General features: G+C 42.7%; 1 long non-coding RNA gene across 1 annotated transcript in view; it reads left to right on the plus strand.

Moving 5' to 3' along the window:
- LOC310685418 overlaps positions 1-18028 on the plus strand; it is a 205200-nt gene that overhangs the window by 117975 nt on the left and 69197 nt on the right. The window contains exon 6 of the long non-coding RNA XR_014515222.1: positions 14343-14497. This is a non-coding gene — a long non-coding RNA (uncharacterized lncRNA). The remainder of the gene's footprint in view (positions 1-14342; positions 14498-18028) is intronic.

Here is an 18028-nt window from a genome sequence, read left to right on the forward strand (position 1 = left end):
TATTAAAAATATGGTGGGAAAGGCTTTTAGCAGCTCAGTGTTTTCAGTTTTAATTTTTTTGGGAGCAAAATGTTTGTCATAGCACTTAGCTTCTGTTTTCATGGAAATTGCACAACACGTCAAACTATAAATTCTCTAGTGAGCAATTTAAAATGAATATGTACTTTTAAAAGTTCACCCAAAATAGAACAAGTTTCAAGTCTTGTCTAGTATATGGATGAGATTCTCTATCAAACTGTTAATTAGACCCTTCTCCTGTGGGGTGATTGATGGAATTACGAGTATTTTAAAGAATGGGACTGATAGCAGGAATATGTACTCTTCTTAATAGCTAAAACTTGGTTTGTAAGTTGAGGTGGTATAGTATTGAATCTAGCTGAAGTCCATGGTGGGCAAGGCCAGGGGCAAAAATGAGTGAAACAACAAATGTACCCCCCCCCCCCAATTTGTATAGTAGACTAGTTTCTACAAAGACATTCAGGCACACCTCCCAGTTCTCTATCCAGGCAACCAAGAGGCAATATCAGTGTACAAGGATGCCTGCCAGCTAGTGGGAAGAACAGGAGGGTACGAATTAGAGCTGTTGGGAGCTTGGCATGGAGGGAGTGGGTTTGGCTGATGAGGCTTTATGGCCTTGGGAGAGTCCTAAGGGTAGATAGGGAGAGGCTCAGAGGGCCAGATTTTGCTCCCAGGCCAGTGGGTCCCCATCCCTGGTTCTATGAGCTAAAGTAACTTCATGGAGAAGCTATCACTATGCTGTTCATGAAATAGTGTAACCATGCTCACTACAAGCCAAGATTCCCACACTGCCGCAATATAGAATTAATAATAGCTTTTTAAGAGAAGCGTTGAGAAATGCTGTGTTTGTTCGAAGCTGCTGTTTTTATCGCTTTGCTGTGCAGAAAACAGGTCCCAGTCCATCTGGAACAAAGCAGGCCTTAAACTGCAGCTCATGTAACGATGATAGGATTTCTATGTTTCAATACATGTAGATCTTTGACGTATTTGGTTTAGTTGAGGATATTGTTTTGACCACTAGGTGGAACTCTGTTACCTCATCTAATTTTATGCTCTTTGCAGACATTTGTTTGCCTTGAAATTCAGATTAACCTTTCCAAGGATTTGTATGTCAGATACCAGCAGATATATGCAATACATTAATATTCTTCTCCTTTTCATGTGAAACAAACTGATATAAATGCTGAAGCATTGTTCTTGAGCCCAGGGCTTTGTCTGAGCTAGGTCTTAGCAAATCTCAGGTCCAGAACCTGTTTTAATTGTTATAGCTGATCTCTGAACTAGGGATGAGTAAGCCTTTCAGTTTTGGTTTTTCTCGGTTTCTCATTTTTCCAATCTTAAGTTCAGTTCCCTGCATTTCCACATGAGTTTGTGATTTTTTAAAAAGTCCTCACGAAAATTTATCAGCAAATTCCTCCTAATATACACATGATTATTTGCAATTTCTCCTGATATACATATTTTTGCAAAGCAATTTCCCATTCTAGAATGAGCATTGTATGTTATTTAATTAATATATATTATATGTACAATTTACCCTTGTAGATTTTTCATGACATTACTTGACTGGAGAACTGAATTGTAAAATTTGGAGAAATTTGAATTTTGAAGGGTGGCTGTTTTGGTTTGAATATTGCCTTGGAAATTGAGAACTAGATCGTTTTCTTTTAAATGGCAACTGAACTAAATTTCTTCCCTATTCGTACTCTGCATAACCACATAACCATAATGTGGTTTGTGAGCTGAAGTGGACTGGCTGAAACTATATGGTTTCAGTTTACTTGAGCCCCAGCAGCTTTTCAAATATAGTACCTAATTATGATTATATTTATATCAGGTCAATAACCACAGGTGAGCTCTGAAGATATGGCAATCTTAGAGAAGTTCCAGCTCTGCTGGATTTTTAAAAAATGCTTTACCCAGTTGTTCAGTAAGAAGTATAGTCATACCTTGGTTTTCAAACAGCTTAGTTCTCGAACGTTTTGGCTCCTGAATGCTGCAAACCCGGAAGTGACTGTTCTGGTTTGTTAACTATTTTTGGAAGCCAAATGTCCTACAGGGCTTCTGCAGCTTCTGATTGGCTGCAGGAGCTTCCTGTAGCCAATCAGAAGCCGCACTTTGGTTTCCAAACATTTTGGAAGTCAATGGACTTATGGAATGGATTCCGTTCAACTTCCAAGGTACGACTGTATATTGAATCCTCACTTGAGATCAGCACCACATATTTGAGCAAGAGTTTCCCAGCCCAACAATGTGGGCGAAGGGACCCTTTTAAGTGTATTGTTACAGAGTTATGATCTTGTGCATGGAGAATCTGTTGATTCAGTGAGGGTTAATTCTCCTTTCTGCCAGAAACGCTGGAATTCTGCTACCTTTTCTTCAGATTTGCATGCCAATAGAGGTATAGGAAATGAGAAAATGGTTGCCTCATTCCCGGCTAATTCATTAAACCATTCTTTGTTTCCCCTGTTGTGATTAGTTTTGCTGAGATCCGGAGGTCGATGTAGCAGCAAAGTACTTTTTTCTCTGATGAACTCAGCAGGTTTTGTTTCATTGTGAAACAATGGCTAGCAGATGGAAAACTGAGCTTGGCTGGCTATTGTGAAACTAATGCATATTGTTTCTTTTAACAACTTGGTTTTCTTCATCTTTGAGAAATTGCACCATTAAAAAAAAAAAAAATCTTCCAGTTACTAAAACTGAATTTAATGAACTCTGGAGAACAAATTAAAAACCTACAGTTTTTTTAATCTGCCATGATCCAGAAAGATCCTGCTGGTGCCAAGGTCAAAAGGTAAAGGGACCCCTGACCATTAGGTCCAGTCATGGCCGACTCTGGGGTTACGGCGCTCATCTCACTTTATTGGCCAAGGGAGCCGGTGTACAGCTTCCAGGTCATGTGGCCAGCATGGCGAACCAGAGCAGCACACGGAAACGCCATTTACCTTCCCGCCGGAGCGGTACCTATTTATCTACTTGCACTTTTGACATGCTTTCGAACTGCTAGGTTGGCAGGAGCTGGGACTGAGCAACGGGAGCTCACCCCGTCACAGGGATTCGAACCGCCGACCTTCTGATCAGCAAGGCCTAGGTTCTGTGGTTTAACCCACAGCACCACCCGCGTCCCACTGGTGCCAAGGTTAGGTGAATAATAATACAGTCATACCTTGGGTTACAAACGCTTGGGTTACAAGCGCTTGGGTTGCGCACCGTGCTGAACGCGGAAGTACCAGAATGGGTTACTTCCAGGTTTCGGCACTTGTGCATGTGCAGAAGTGGTAAATCGCGCTTTGCGCATGCACAGAAGCACTGAATCGCGACCTGCGTGTGCGCAGACGCGGCGCGGCGCTGCGGGTTGCGGACGGCATTTCAGCATTTCAGCATTCTTATCTGTTTTCCCTTCAATGTGATCATGAAGTTTCTTTATTATACCCATTAACATGGGCTGCAATGCTGCCAGTGCTTTGATGACAGTTCTGTCTTGCTACCCAGGTGCTTGGTCTCGCTGCCATTCCGAACACGATGCCTCTTAATACCACGAGTCTCTTAGCTTTGCTCTACAAATATCTGTGCAAAGCGTGAGGCTTTGACAAACATGACAACGGAGGCATACCTTGGCATAAACTAGTTATCTTCATTTATAGGAGAGAAGCTTAATCTTGTTGTCTGTGATGAGCAAGGGCTCCAGATAGATGCAAACGCCTGACTCTGTAGCTGACAAATGCTGGATGAAGCACAGTCTGCAAACATTGTGGGCTTGCTTAATGACCACAAGAACTTCAAGATACAGCCATGACCTTACGCCCTTGGATAACACTTGGATAATTTGAAGGATGGCCTTACCCCATATATCCACAATTGGCAGCTTTAGTCTGCCAAACTAGCCACTTTACAAGTGCCATGTAGTGTTTGTTCCACATCTGCAAGGAATAGTTATTTTCATGTGGTATCAGCTCTGGAACCCCTTACCTACCTAACACCAGGCAGATGGAACTGCTGTACAGCTTAAAACAGTTACCCAGACAGGTACTTTTAATATGTCTACTTGTTTAAAATGTTGTTGCTTTTATCAGTATTTCTTGATACATATCTGATACTGTTTTATGTAAATCTCTTAAAGATAGAGGTAAAGGGACCCCTGACCATTAGGTCCAGTCGTGGCCGACTCTGGGGTTGCGGCGCTCATCTCGCTTTATTGGCTGAGGGAGATGGCGTACAGCTTCTGGGTCATGTGGCCAGCATGACTAAGCCGCTTCTGGCAAACCAGAGCAGCGCATGGAAACGCCATTTACCTTCCCACCAGAGATTCCTTGCACTTTGACGTGCTTTCGAACTGCTAGGTTGGCAGGAGCAGGGACCGAGCAATTTGAGCTCACCCCGTTGTGGGGATTCGAACCTCCCACCTTCTGATCAGCAGGTCCTAGGCTCTGTGGTTTAACCCACAGCGCCACCCATGTCCCTCCGTAAATCTCTTAGATCTATTTTATTATTAAAGTGGTGGACTCTCCTTCCTTAGTCAGAGGTTGGATATCTACCTGTCATGTATAATCTAGTGAGATTCCTGCATTGCAGAGGGTTGGACTAGATGGCCCTTGCGGTCTCTTTCAACTCTAAAATTCTATGGCCAGTTTTGATAAATAAAATAATTATTTTAAGTATGGGCAGAAAATACAGCCCTCTCTGTTCTACTCAGTTGATTGTAATATGAATTGCAGCTAATATGGCTTCTCTCAAATTGTCCTTTTCATTCTGGGGAAACCCAGCCAGATGGGTGGGGTATAAATAATAAATTATATTATTATTGGCATTGCAAATTTTGGAGAAGTGCACATTTTGAAGGATGGCTGTGTTTTAATTTGTGCATATTCAGAAAGTGTGAATTTGAAAGCTTCACCTTTAAATGTGACCTGAATCGAATTGCTTCTCCATCCTTACATAGGGCATTCAACTTCTGGATAAAGGCAATCATAGAACACTTCCAGTTATGCTATATAGAATGCATATTTCAAGTGTTCACAGAAGAGATTATACGGATTGACAATGAAATGAAAGCCATGAGAGTGCTATCAGTGTTTTGCATTTTCTTTTGATACATGTTTTTAGATTTCCCTATTCAGTGTGTATATCTGTGTGTGTTGATGCAAGAGTTTGGGAAAACTGCTATCAAAGGAAACAGGCGTAATAGATGTGATAATACGTTCACTCTTCATACGCTAGGTTCTCAAACTCTGTTGAGGGTACTTTGGGTGATTCTACTTTGTGAAGGAAACCTCAAAGTCCTCTTGTTACAAATTTACCAATTAACAGATGATTCTTTGGGGGGGGGAGATACCCAGAATCACAAGGTTTATAAAGTTTTATTTCCTACCAATTATAATAGTAAACGAAGCTTCCTTTATTCCCAGTAACAAATCTACTGGTTACCACACTTAAATAGAGCCCTCATTCTGAAACGCATACCCTCCAACTTGTTAATAATAATAATAATAATAATAATAATAATAATAATAATACCTCGCCAATCTGACTGGGTTGCCTCAGCCACTCAGCACAGCTTCCAACATATAAAAACATACTAAAACATTAAACATTAAAAAAAAGCTTCCCTTTATAGGGCTGCCTTCAGATGTCTTCTAAGGGTTGTACAGTTACTCATCTCCTTGGTTCAGGGGTCACATAACTGCATATCCTCCAACATTTATCCAGTGGAAATAGGGACGTCATAAGGAAAAGCGGGGCATTCTGGGATTAGATCAGAAACCGGGATGGTTTCTGTAAATACAGGACTGTCCCTGAAAAAAAGGAACACTTGGAGGGTCTGGAAAGAGAGTTTTAATTTTAAATTGACAGGCCTTATGTCTGCTTTCTCAAGAACACACATGTTGGGATGACCTGGCCTAGTAGTAGCTTAGGTGATTCAAGGATGGAGTTCAGGTTTGCACAACACTGCTTGGGTCTTTCTTTGTTAATCTCTGATTTGCTGTGAAGTGGCGGGGGAGGGGGGGTCAGATATTTGTACACTTCAGGAGTTTGATGCTCCTAACTACGTCTTGTTCAGTTTTTTGGCATGCCCTTCTTCTTCTACTCTGCAGTCACTCTTTTTACTCCCTTCCTCTGCCAGGTGCAAGGTTAACAGTTTAATAGCATTAAAATTGCATGTACAGAGCTTGTGCTGAAAGCTCATTAAGCTAGGTGCCAGGCGAACCTCTCAGGCAGAAGTTCCGTAACTGGGGTCACCACGGAGAAGGCCTCTCTCTAATAGCCAGGTGCCTCCCTTCAGATTGCAGGGGTACCTTCAGGAGACCTGCCCTTGAAGGTTATAGAGAAAAGGTAGGTACATATGGAGGCAGTTGGTCCTTCAAATATTCTAGATATAATTTGGAGGACTTAAAAGGTTAACACCAGAATTAGGCCTAGAAACTGTGTGCCAATGAGGTTGGCACAGCACAGACATAATATGATCATAATGCTTAATTCAGTTAGTAATTTAGCAGCCTATATTTTGCATTACGTGCAGCTTTTGAGCAGTCTTTTAGGTCAAGTGTGTATAGTTTGGCCCTTTCAGATCTCCTTTCAAAACTCAGAGCAGCTATAACCTCATTTGCCTAAGCTTTGTTTCTCTATGAATAGAAGGAAAGTTGCACTCACAGAAGGGTCTGCTCATGAACTCTCCTTTCATGAATGGAGAATTCATGGAGTGACAGTGTTAGATATACAATCCTGTGCCTCTGTGACAGTTGTAGTAATGGAAGAGTTTATGAAGATAAATATTTGAAAGGACATTAACTATGTAAGACTGTTATAGGCATAACTGCTAACTAGACATACGGTACTAGCTGCCTGCTAACTTGGTTAGTGAATTGGGAGCCAGCCTTGGGCGACTGCTCTTGGATAAGAGCAATTTCCCCCATTTTAGCACATTTTGAAAGTGGAAAAGAAGTGAAAGCCTGCTTAACCCCTTACAGATGTTAAGAGTGGATACAGGAATGAATAGCACTGTGGCAGCAAACTCTGCCTCAAGATGCATGAATTAATTTATATGGCAAAAGCAGGCATAGGCAAACTCAGCCCTCCAGATGTTTTGGGACTACAACTCCCATCCTCCCTAGCTAACAGGACCAGTGGTCAGGGATGATGGGAGTTGTAGTCCCAAAACATCTGGAGGGCCAAGTTTGCCTATGCCTGGGCTAAAGAGAGCCCAAAAATGTCTGTTTGCAACCTTTGTGGGAGCTTTGCACTGTAATTTCGCATGGTGAAATCTGGGGTACAATCCTAGCGGACGGTTCTTTCCCGCTGTTTAAAATTTCATGTGACATGGTGGCATATCAATAAAAAAGCTGCTGCTCCATAATGCACAAGTAAAAGGTAAAGGGACCCCTGACCGTTAGGTCCAGTCGTGGATGACTCTGGGGTTGTGGTGCTCATCTTGCTTTATTGGCCGAGGGAGCCAGTGTACAGCTTTCGGGTTATGTGGCCAGCATGACTAAGCCGCTTCTGGTGAACCAGAGCAGCACACGGAAACACCGTTTACAGTGCCACCCGCATCCCTAATTCAACAAGTACTACTGTGTAAAAGGAACATTAGAAATTGGGACAGAAGCTCTGTCATTAAAACCAGGAAAACAAATGCAATGAACCTCCTGTCTGAATACAGCATACATGTCCGACATCTTTTCAGATGTTTAAATGGAACATCTGTAGGGCATTGTAGGACCTGAGTTTTGCCTTCTTCACAATTTCCTTTCTTTGTACCCACTTTGAACCATCTACAAAGGACTGTGGGGAAAGTATGCATCCCTCAGGTTGAGTCCCAATTTACTAGCCAAATTAAGTAGGGGCACAGCGTTGCACTGCAGTGTGCCCAGTGCCTCTGAATGTGTTGTATGATTCTGTTGGTGGATTTTAAAAATTAACTGAAAAGCTAATAGTAGATTCTTGTTACTGTTGTGTTATATAGAAAGATCAAAACTGGGTATTCTATCCTTCAAAAAAAGAAAAAAAAAGAAAATATGTTTCAGTTAATATAAAAGCAAATGGCACACTGTGTTTTTAAGTTCTAACAGTGTGCTATCAAAATTTTTCTTTAATGATTTGAATATAGTCTGCAAAGGCTCATGAGATGAAATTTTTACAATGCTAGGCTTGTGCTTAATTTATATGAAACAATCAATTGCGTTTAAAGAATATTCAGGCATAAAAAGTTGGCTTGTAGGTAAATGATTCAGCTTCTCCCTTTCCTCTGTCAAACGGTAATCATCCTAGAGTGAGAAGCATTACATTGTTTTGGCGTTCTCACTGATTAGGGATATCTTGCAAGTGATTTGATTAAATATTGTCAGATTAAACAAATGGAAAGCTGGAAAAGAAAACCCTAACCAATTGGTAGACTCTATTCACATATAATTTAATGAAAATTGTTAGTTTATGCACCGCCATACCTTTTCATTTATTTGAAATTTTGGCCAGCTGTTTATTTTCCCCCTCATGGTGATCACAAGCTAGAGGAACATTCAGACAACAAGGAGGAAAATCCTTTAGCTGATGTAATAAGTATTGCTAAGTTTCAGTCCCTCTGGCATTGTCAGCCTGCAGATCATTAAAGATATCCCGATTTCCATGTAGATGTTTACATGGATCTGTTGAATGGGTTGGCTGATTTCAATGAAAGATGTGCATTTTTCCATTCAAGACATGATAGAGCATGTCTCTTTGTTGAACTGAACGGGGCAATTCTGAGCACAGATCAGAACTTTAGTGTTCCCATGCAGTTTGTGAATTAGGACACCAATCTTCAAATGCCCCACAGTTGACATTCATGCTGAAAACAAATCCCAAGCCTCAGCCTTACATTTGTTTTAGGGCTACACAGACCAAAATCCAAAAGTTTAGTTTGGGAGAGGTATTAGCAGAGTTCTACTTGTGGATTTCAAACATGGGGCAGGAGGCAATTTCCTCCCCAGTTCTTCCTTTGCCCAAAGCTAATTTAGCCTTCAAAATCTGTTCTACAGGTTTGACAGAGTCCCTGCAGAACAGCATGGTGAAAATTGCACCTTGCATTTATGAAAAGTTCAACTGAATTGCAGCTCCTTTTACAATTGGAAGAGGCCTTTCTGTTTACAGGACTCCTTTCACTCATAAAATGACCCAGCCTTCTCCAACCTCATGCCCTCCAGATGTTGTAACTGAAATTCTTATCAGCCAAAGCCATCATGACCAATAGCCAGGAATTAGGGAGCCTGTAGTCCAAACTGTCCATCCCCTAACAGGTTAGGGGACGGCTGACATTAGGAAAGCCACACTAAAGTCTCATTGAAATGAATGAACATACCATTGTCACAACTAGGGATGAAAGAATCATAGAATCATAGAATCATAGAGTTGGAAGAGACCACAAGGGCCATCAAGTCCAACCCCCTGCCAAGCAGGAAACACCATCAGAGCACTCCTGACATTTGGTTGTCAAGCCTCTGCTTAAAGACCTCCAAAGAAGGAGACTCCACCACACTCCTTGGCAGCAAATTCCACTGTCGAACAGCTCTTACTGTCAGGAAGTTCTTCCTAATGTTTAGGTGGAATCCTCTTTCTTGTAGTTTGGATCCATTGCTCCGTGTCCGCTTCTCCGGAGTAGCAGAAAACAACCTTTCTCCCTCCTCTATGTGACATCCTTTTATATATTTGAACATGGCTATCATATCACCCCTTAACCTCCTCTTCTCCAGGCTAAACATGCCCAGCTCCCTTAGCCGTTCCTCATAAGGCATCGTTTCCAGGCCTTTGACCATTTTGGTTGCCCTCCTCTGGACACGTTCCAGTTTGTCAGTGTCCTTCTTGAACTGTGGTGCCCAGAACTGGACACAGTACTCCGAAAGGAGGAAGCAACTTCTACCCTGTCCCATGTTCATAACAACCAACGCTGCTTTTGTTCTGCTACTCTTTGACCTCTGCTAGCTAATGTAACTAGTTATGTAATGATTTTCAATGCATTTCAATGGAATGGCAACATCACAAACAATTCAGAAAACAATGCAATTATTTTGTAAGGTTTACAAACTGAAAGGAATCCCATAATGAATACTACTTTTATTCACTTATGTGATTTTTGTTTGACCTTGGATCAACATGTGACTTGTGGCAAATTTCCATTCCAATTTCTATTTCTGATGCAATTCTCCAACATCCCTAGTCAAAACTAAGTCATTACAGTGGTGCCCCGCAAGACGAAATTAATTCGTTATGCGAGTTTTTGTTCTACGAGTTTTTTCGTCTTGCGAAGCACCAATGTGTATTGATGGTTTCCCATAGGAATGCATTGGCGGTTTTTAAAAAAAGGCGCAAGACGTTTCGTCTTGCGAAGCAAGTCCATAGGGAAATCCGTCTTGCGAAGCAACTCAGAAAACGAAAATCTCTTTCGTCTTGCGAGTTTTTCGTCTTCCGAGGCATTCGTCTTGCGAGGTACCACTGTATATTGATTTTAGTAGGGCATGAGGAGATTTTGGTCATATAGTTAATTCTTAATTTCCCTTAAGTTCCCCTCAAAAATGTATTTTAAAGGCCTAGCTCATGCTCACTGAAAAAAAGGAGAATTAAATGTGCTTAACTCTAGGAATGTGCCCAGGATCATGTTAGCAAAGCAGGTCTCTGAAGCTGCATTGTATGATTTGTGTGATTCACACGCCTGTCTGTGAGGAGCGTGAGAAGGGAAGGCAGGCTTATCTTTCTTCCAGTATGAGACTAAAATTGTACTTTCACTTTTACGCTTTGGATTCTTCTTCTCTCGGATCTGAGAGCGAACACCATGATTGCTTGTCTGTATATTCTGTAAATAAATTAGTAGTTTAGAACTACAATGTCTCTAACTTCTTGCTGGGTTAAGACAGAAGGATAGTGTGCTTACACCAACTGGCGTAGGTCGCTGGGAGTGCCCTGGAGAAGAAGGGGATGCCTTTTCCAGAGCTACGCTCTCCGGAGTATGTCCAGAGGAATGGGGGCTGCAGACACCCCAGGACATTTTCTCCCAACAGATCATGCCCAACATTTGCCCACCTCATCTTTGCAATCTGAATAATAATCCTAACTGGCTTATTTTCCAGAGGGAAGTATTCATATAAACATGAATAATTGTGGCATACAAAATCAAATTGCATTTCTGGCACCATTATCTGAAATACATTTACTTCTGAGGAGGTCAAATTGCATTTCATGATGATTCTTTCAGGTAAGTGTGCTTAAAGTCTCACTCTGGTCATTTCTCCCTTAAAGTTCCCGCCTGATAAGGCTACCAGTCCCTGGCCAGGTTTAGAATGTACTAAGGTAGGCAAAAGAAAAGATGAGGAAGCAGGGGCGGAGGAAGGGTGGGTGCGGTGGGTGCGGGCCGCCCAAGGTGTCACCACTGGGGGGGTGACAAAATGCCATGTGGCACTCACTGTGGGGCGTGCAGTGCGCCCAAGCCACGCATCTCTCCTGGGAGAGATGCAGTAGCTTGGGCGCGTGCAGGCTCCGTGCGCCGGTCTGCCCGCTGCCTCCCCAGCTGTAGGGTGGCTGATTGGGAGGAGGCAGGCAGACCCTGGAGGCCCCGCGGTGTGCCCCACCCCGTCCCTATAGGCGGCTCGCCCTGCCCCTGGGTGCGCCGCCCCAGGCGCCCAAGTAGCTTCCTCCACAGCTGTGAGGAAGTTCTGTAAACAACAACAACAATTTATTATTTATACCCCGCCCATCTGGCTGGGCCTCCCCAGCCACTCTGGGCGGCTTCCCAAAAAATATTAAAATACCGTAATACATCAAACATTAAAAGCTTCCCTAAATAGGGCTGCCTTCAGATGTCTTCTAAAAGTCTGGTAGTTGTTGTTCTCTTTGACATCTGGTGGGAGGGCAGGCCTGGCAAAATCTGTTGGTGATCAGGCAACCTCCTAGGTTTGTTTCAAATTCCTGTAACATTTGTTGTGTGAGTGATCCCTTTGCCCCGATGCTTTGTCATAAAGGGTAATGTGTTTCTGCCTGCAAGCCTCCCTTAGTTTTCATCAAACTTTTCCTTGACCTTATTTTGCACAGACCTTAGTTCCTCGTGTTCTTACCGTAGGTGAGTTCGGGCACTGCATCTCAGAATGCCAGCAGCCTGAGAGACAGGCTATCATTATAAGTCAGCCAGTCTACAATCTCACCCATGTGTTGCATGGGGTGTAAATATTGGATGATTGTATTTTAGAAGCCTACTCACCTACCTCAGTGAGAAAATTCAGGCAGTTGTGATATTTTTTGAGCTATGTTTCTAATTTTGTATAGATAAAAAGGTAAAGGTAAAGGTACCCCTGCCCGTACGGGCCAGTCGTGTCCGACTCTAGGGTTGTGCGTCCATCTCACTTAAGAGGCCGGGGGCCAGCGCTGTCCAGAGACACTTCTGGGTCACGTGGCCAGCGTGACATCGCTGCTCTGGCAAGCCAGAGCCGCACACGGAAACGCCATTTACCTTCCCGCTAGTAAGTGGTACCTATTTATCTACTTGCAACCGGGAGTGCTTTCGAACTGCTAGGTTGGCAGGCGCTGGGACCAAAGGATGGGAGCGCACCCCGCCGCGGGGATTCGAACCGCCGACCATACGATCGGCAAGTCCTAGGCGCTGAGGTTTTACCCACAGCGCCACCCGCGTCCCTTATTTTGTATAGATACATATTTACAAATCTGCCAGTTTAGCGTGAAACATTCTCACATTAAGAGGTGATTAATGGCTACTTAGACTGGCATAGTTCCCCTGGCTGTAGTTTTTGAATTGCTGCCTTAAATTTAGGACTGCCAACTGATTACATGTTAAAAACCGTATTAACTATCAGACTTTTAACTGATTCATTGACTTATACTTTTAAAATTTATATGCTTCAGAACTTCATTGAAATCTCTCCTTTGAAGATCAAGAAATAAAGGTTTCTCTTCAGTATGAGAAAAAAGCAAAAGCTGTAATCCTGAACCCACAGACCTGTGACTAAGTCCCATTGAATTATATAAAAGCTAGAATAGACATGGTTAGGGTTGTGCTGTTAGTGACCAAACCTACCACTCTTTGTTAAAACATTTTTAATGAACATATGGAATCTTCTCTATGACATTAAGGCACCTAAGCAGAAGAGGAAAGACTTCAAAAATAAATGAGTACAAAGCACCATTTGACATTGATTTCAGTGGATTCATGATTGAAGTACAGTAGTTGAATGATTTGTATTGTTAGAAGGAAAAAAGTAAAGAACAAACCCAAATTCTCTGATAACAATGGCTTGGGAGATCGGGGGGGGAGTTTGTAGGATAGTGTGTTAGTGCTTCTCTGCTGACCTCTGCTAGTGACACGGGGCGGGGGGGGGGGGGCGGGACTCCACTGTAGCAGAGGTGGAGTATTGATGGTTTTGAATCCACTGGATCTGAAGTCCAACAGATTCCTACAGAGTCTTTACTATTGGGCCCTTCATCCACTCCAGCCTGGAGCGTGTGTAGTGAAAAGCAGGAAAGAAACCATCCTTTACTAGGCTGTGGAATGCCCTCCCATCAGATGTTAAGCAGATGAGTAATTATATAACATTTAGGAAACACCTGAAGGCAGCCCTGTATAGGGAAGCTTTTTAATGTTTAATGTTTTATTTTGTTTTTATTTGTGCTGGAAGCAGCCCAGAGTGGTTAGGGCAACCCAGTCAGATGGGCAGGGTACAAATGTTGTCCTCCTCCTCCTCCTCCTCCTCCTCCTCCTCCTCCTCCCCCCCCCCCACTTCTGCCCTGATATGTGGAAGCCAATGGACCTATGGACCTTTTGATGTGGCTGTAGATTTCACACATTGTTCCCCTCCATACTTTGCCCACATTGTTCCTGTAAAGCAGGAGGGCCAGATTTGATGAAGTGAACATGCATGAGCTTTTTGTTATTGAGCATTTTTTAGAATTAGGCCCCCAAAACGGGCTTTGGACATGCCTGCTGTAGAGAATGAGCAATTTATTTGCCTAGCATCCATAACATTTAAGAAGATACCTGGAGGATCAGAAGGGGATCCTAGTATATTCCCAATGTTCAACCATAAACCTACAGATTTTCCAGTTTGCTATAAGTGGAAGGAAATCAGTGCATCTGCATGTCATTGAACGCTTAAGAGTCCATATCATTCAAATCCTTCTTTATGGACAGACTCCTTCACCATGAGGGACATATCCTGATGGTTACAAACATTTTAGTACATGAATTTCACTGTTTATTTATTAATGCTGCTTAAACTGTTTCTGCCTCAGCAGTCTGAGCCATCCTTGCCTATCTTAATCCAAATATTTAGTAGCATATCTGCTTTTCTCATCATTAGGTACATCAGAATGTGCACTGATATATGTCGTGGACAGGGATGGAGTGAAATAATTATTTCTCTGGAAAAATTCCACTGCTGTACTGGTAGTGTGCTGGCAGCTGGATGTGACCCTGGAATTTGTGTTGCATGAACAAAGGTAGAGAGGAATCAAGGTCAGTGAATTCATTGCTATTAATTTGCAAGCTCATTTTTGACCTTGTTGCAACATCGGATCTTTGAAGATGGATGGTATTAAATATTATATTTTATGTAGGCTACAATCTTCTTAATTGTTTTATTACTATATTTCGCCAAAAGCAGTTTAAAAGTCATGAGCTTTAACAAGCTCCTTTTATACCATTCACTGCCTCTGAGTATTTTGCAACTTTGTTCCTTGGGAGGTGTTACCAAAGCACTATGACTTTTGCTCTTTTTCCTCCTGAAAAAAGGGAAGTTGACAATTAATCCTCAGTAATAATCCAAGAATGTGAGAAGTGGGAATGATCCTCAAGAGTGGGCTGGCGTGCTTTGCTGTTCTTGTTTAATTGCTAGTTAGCCCCGTTCCTGAATGATTTCACTTTGCCTTTTTTGTGTTTTTATTTTGCCTTTCCGCTCTGAACACAGAGTGCTCAAGGCAGCGAATTTCATTAAAACAACAGAAACTCCAATACACATTACACAATGAAAACAATTAAAAATCGCAAAAGTATCGCTCAGTAAAACAAACCATCAGAAAATGCACAAAATCAGATTCAAGGGAGGCCAGTAAGGTCTACTGAATACCCTCCAAGTGTCCTGATTTTCCAGGGACAGTCCTGGAATTACAAAAGCCATCCTGGCTTCTGGTTTGGTCCCGGAATGCCCCTATTTAACCCACCAGTGATTCCACTGCTGAACTTGAGGAAGAAGATGAGCTGGCTCTTGTCTCGAGTGATGGCAGCTGCAGCTGCAGAGGCTGTGAGAGAGCACCATGTTGCCTCTCCATGGCTGCTGCTGGCCTCTTCCTTTGGCAGCTCGTAGTGGCTGCTGGAAGGCAGGCAAGGAGGAGGAGAGGCTGCCACCCAGCCCCAAATGATGCGCTGGCTCTGAGGGGCAGGCAGAGGGCAGAAGCACCCTGGGTGGGAAGAAAGGGAAAGTGAAGCAGAGTACAAGGAATCTTGATTTTATTTTATTTTTTTTAGAAATGCTTTGTGCATGTAATCTTAAAAGGTAAAGGTAAAGAACCCATAACAGTTAAGTCCAGTCACAAATGACTCTGGGGTTGTGGCGCTCTTCTCGCTTTATTAGCTGAGGGAGCCGGCGTTTGTCCGCAGTTTTTCCAGGTCATGTGGCTAGCATGACTAAGCCACTTCTGGCAAAACCAGAGCAGCGCATGGAAACGCCATTTACCTTCCCACTGGAGCAGTACCTATTTATCTACTTGCACTTTGACGTGCTTTTGAACAGGTAGGTTGGCAGGAGCAGGGACCGAGCAGCGGGAGCTCACCCTGTTGTGGGGATTTGAACCACCAACCTTCCAGTCGGCAAGCCCAAGGCTCGATGGTTTAGACCACGGCACCACCCGCGTCCCTACATCTAATCTTACCCCTTTCTAAAATTTATTTATTGGTGTGTATTTTTCTTTTTGTAAATCTGCCAAAGAATAAAATTAAATAAAATTGTGACTATGGGATTTTCTAAGGACTGTGGAGGGTGTGTGTCCGGTGTCCTGTTGATGTAAGCGGTGTTGGCCCTTCTCATATGTAGCATAATCCTGCTGCTGCTGCTGCTGCATTGGACAATTATTTCCGATTGCTAATTTTCAAGGAGTGTGTGTCCTTTACGTTCACACTGATAGTCCCATTTCAACATTAGCAAAGACGAACATTTATTTTTTTCTTTCCCCAACAATTGGGTTATTTCAACATAATAGTGCGCGCACACACACACACATAGATGGGCAGAAAATTTCCCACAGATAGCTTACAAAAATACCTTTATTAATAATGATGGCAAATGACATCTTCAAACCAATTATTCTTGCCCCATGCAGCAACCTTCACCAGCTGCTTTTGAAACAGCTAACATACCATTCCTTGTTTATGTAGATTTGACCTGTCTCATAATAATTAGCAGGTATTTCCATTAAAAAAGCAGAAGAGTGCCCTTATGTTCACTGTCATCATAGCATTGCAGCAGGTGTTCTAATGCAAATATTTAGGATTAAAATGCCAGTGCTGTAATTGAATAGTCTCTGTTAAATGAATCAGAGCTTTCGACCAGCCTGAGTGCTGGGATCGCTAAGCACTGTGGCTTGATAGCAGTGTAGCTTGCAGTGGTTATACATCATGGCTACATATACTGTGGACATTGGTTGATACAATGGTGGCCGTTGAGGAAGGTTGTTGTGCAGTGATGGGTTCTAATCTGGCATTTCACATGGTTTTATTTCTATGGATCATGGCATCAGTGCAGCTGGCACAAGTCGAAACTAAAATGTACCCTTTCTGAAAAGCTCCTCTCTCAGATGTGTCTTGGAAAGAACAGCTAACATCCTGACCTTAATTGTTGCAGAAAATATCAGAGCACTAATCTTTATATTTCCCAGAAATATCTCGTTATCACCCTCTGTATGCAGGAACCGGCCTTCACACAGTCAATGGAATTCTCTTGTAAAGTAAATTTACGACTCAGGAACTGTAAAGATAAAGATGTGGTCTTCCCAAAATTAAGGTTGTGTCCTCTGCACTTCAAACTTATCTCGCAAAGCCCAGTGGTACACTAGAGAGAGCAAACAACAGTTCAAAGGACTTGATGTTGTGCTATTTACTCACCAAGGAAGCCCCCTGCCCTCTCTATAGCCGTTAGCTAGAGTCAAAGTATACTTAAACCCATGGTTTTCAATGGTTTGTTAGCTCACCGCTCCAACAGGAACCCTTCTTTACTTCTCAGTGATCTCAGGGATCAAGCCTCTTAGGCTTCACTGGACTACAGACCAAGAAACCGGTGTGAGGTTGTTGTGTTGCTGGCATAGGATTTGAAGGGGAGCGCTTAACTCTTGCAGAAGGCACAGAGCTCGGCTCCTGGACTTTGTGCTCCTCTATTTTCCCTCTCTTGTAGTGTGAATACTGTGGCACATTGCTGTATTCCCTTTTTCTAGGCTTTGGGTAGTTAGGGACTTTTTAACTCTTATACTTTTTTATTACAATGGTGTTGTATGTACTGAATGATTAATTGCTGCCTGTATATCAAGAGAGTTTGTTGGATCTATACACATGTGGGCTCAGATGTTTGCCTCTTAACCATTGGGAATTCCTTGCTGTCATCTTGGGGTAATCAGGTGGTGAGGAGAGCACAGAGCCTTACCCAGCAACTATCAGGCAATGATGGTGGTAAAGGCAGTGTCATCCAGCTGTGTGGTTGCAGATTTGATATATGATGTATCAGCCTCTGTTTGCTAATTAATTCATTGGATGCCAAAGAAATTTGCAGCTGATTCAAAATTTTGAATATTTACATAGCTTCACAAAGCACAGGATCAGAAAATGTTAGCAACAAACAAAACACAGAAACACTGGACTTATCCATTGTTCCAGACTGTATTTCGATTTTCTTGGCTGGCTGGTGCTTTCACTTCCAGGAACAGAGAACAAAGACAGAGGAAGGCATCGTGCTTGAGTGTGTACAGTTTGTCTCTTTACATGATGGAGTCCCCCTCCCTCCAG

The sequence above is a fragment of the Podarcis tiliguerta genome (genome assembly GCF_965153285.1).
Source record: "Podarcis tiliguerta genome assembly, chromosome: 9".
Taxonomy (NCBI): Eukaryota; Metazoa; Chordata; class Lepidosauria; order Squamata; family Lacertidae; genus Podarcis; species Podarcis tiliguerta.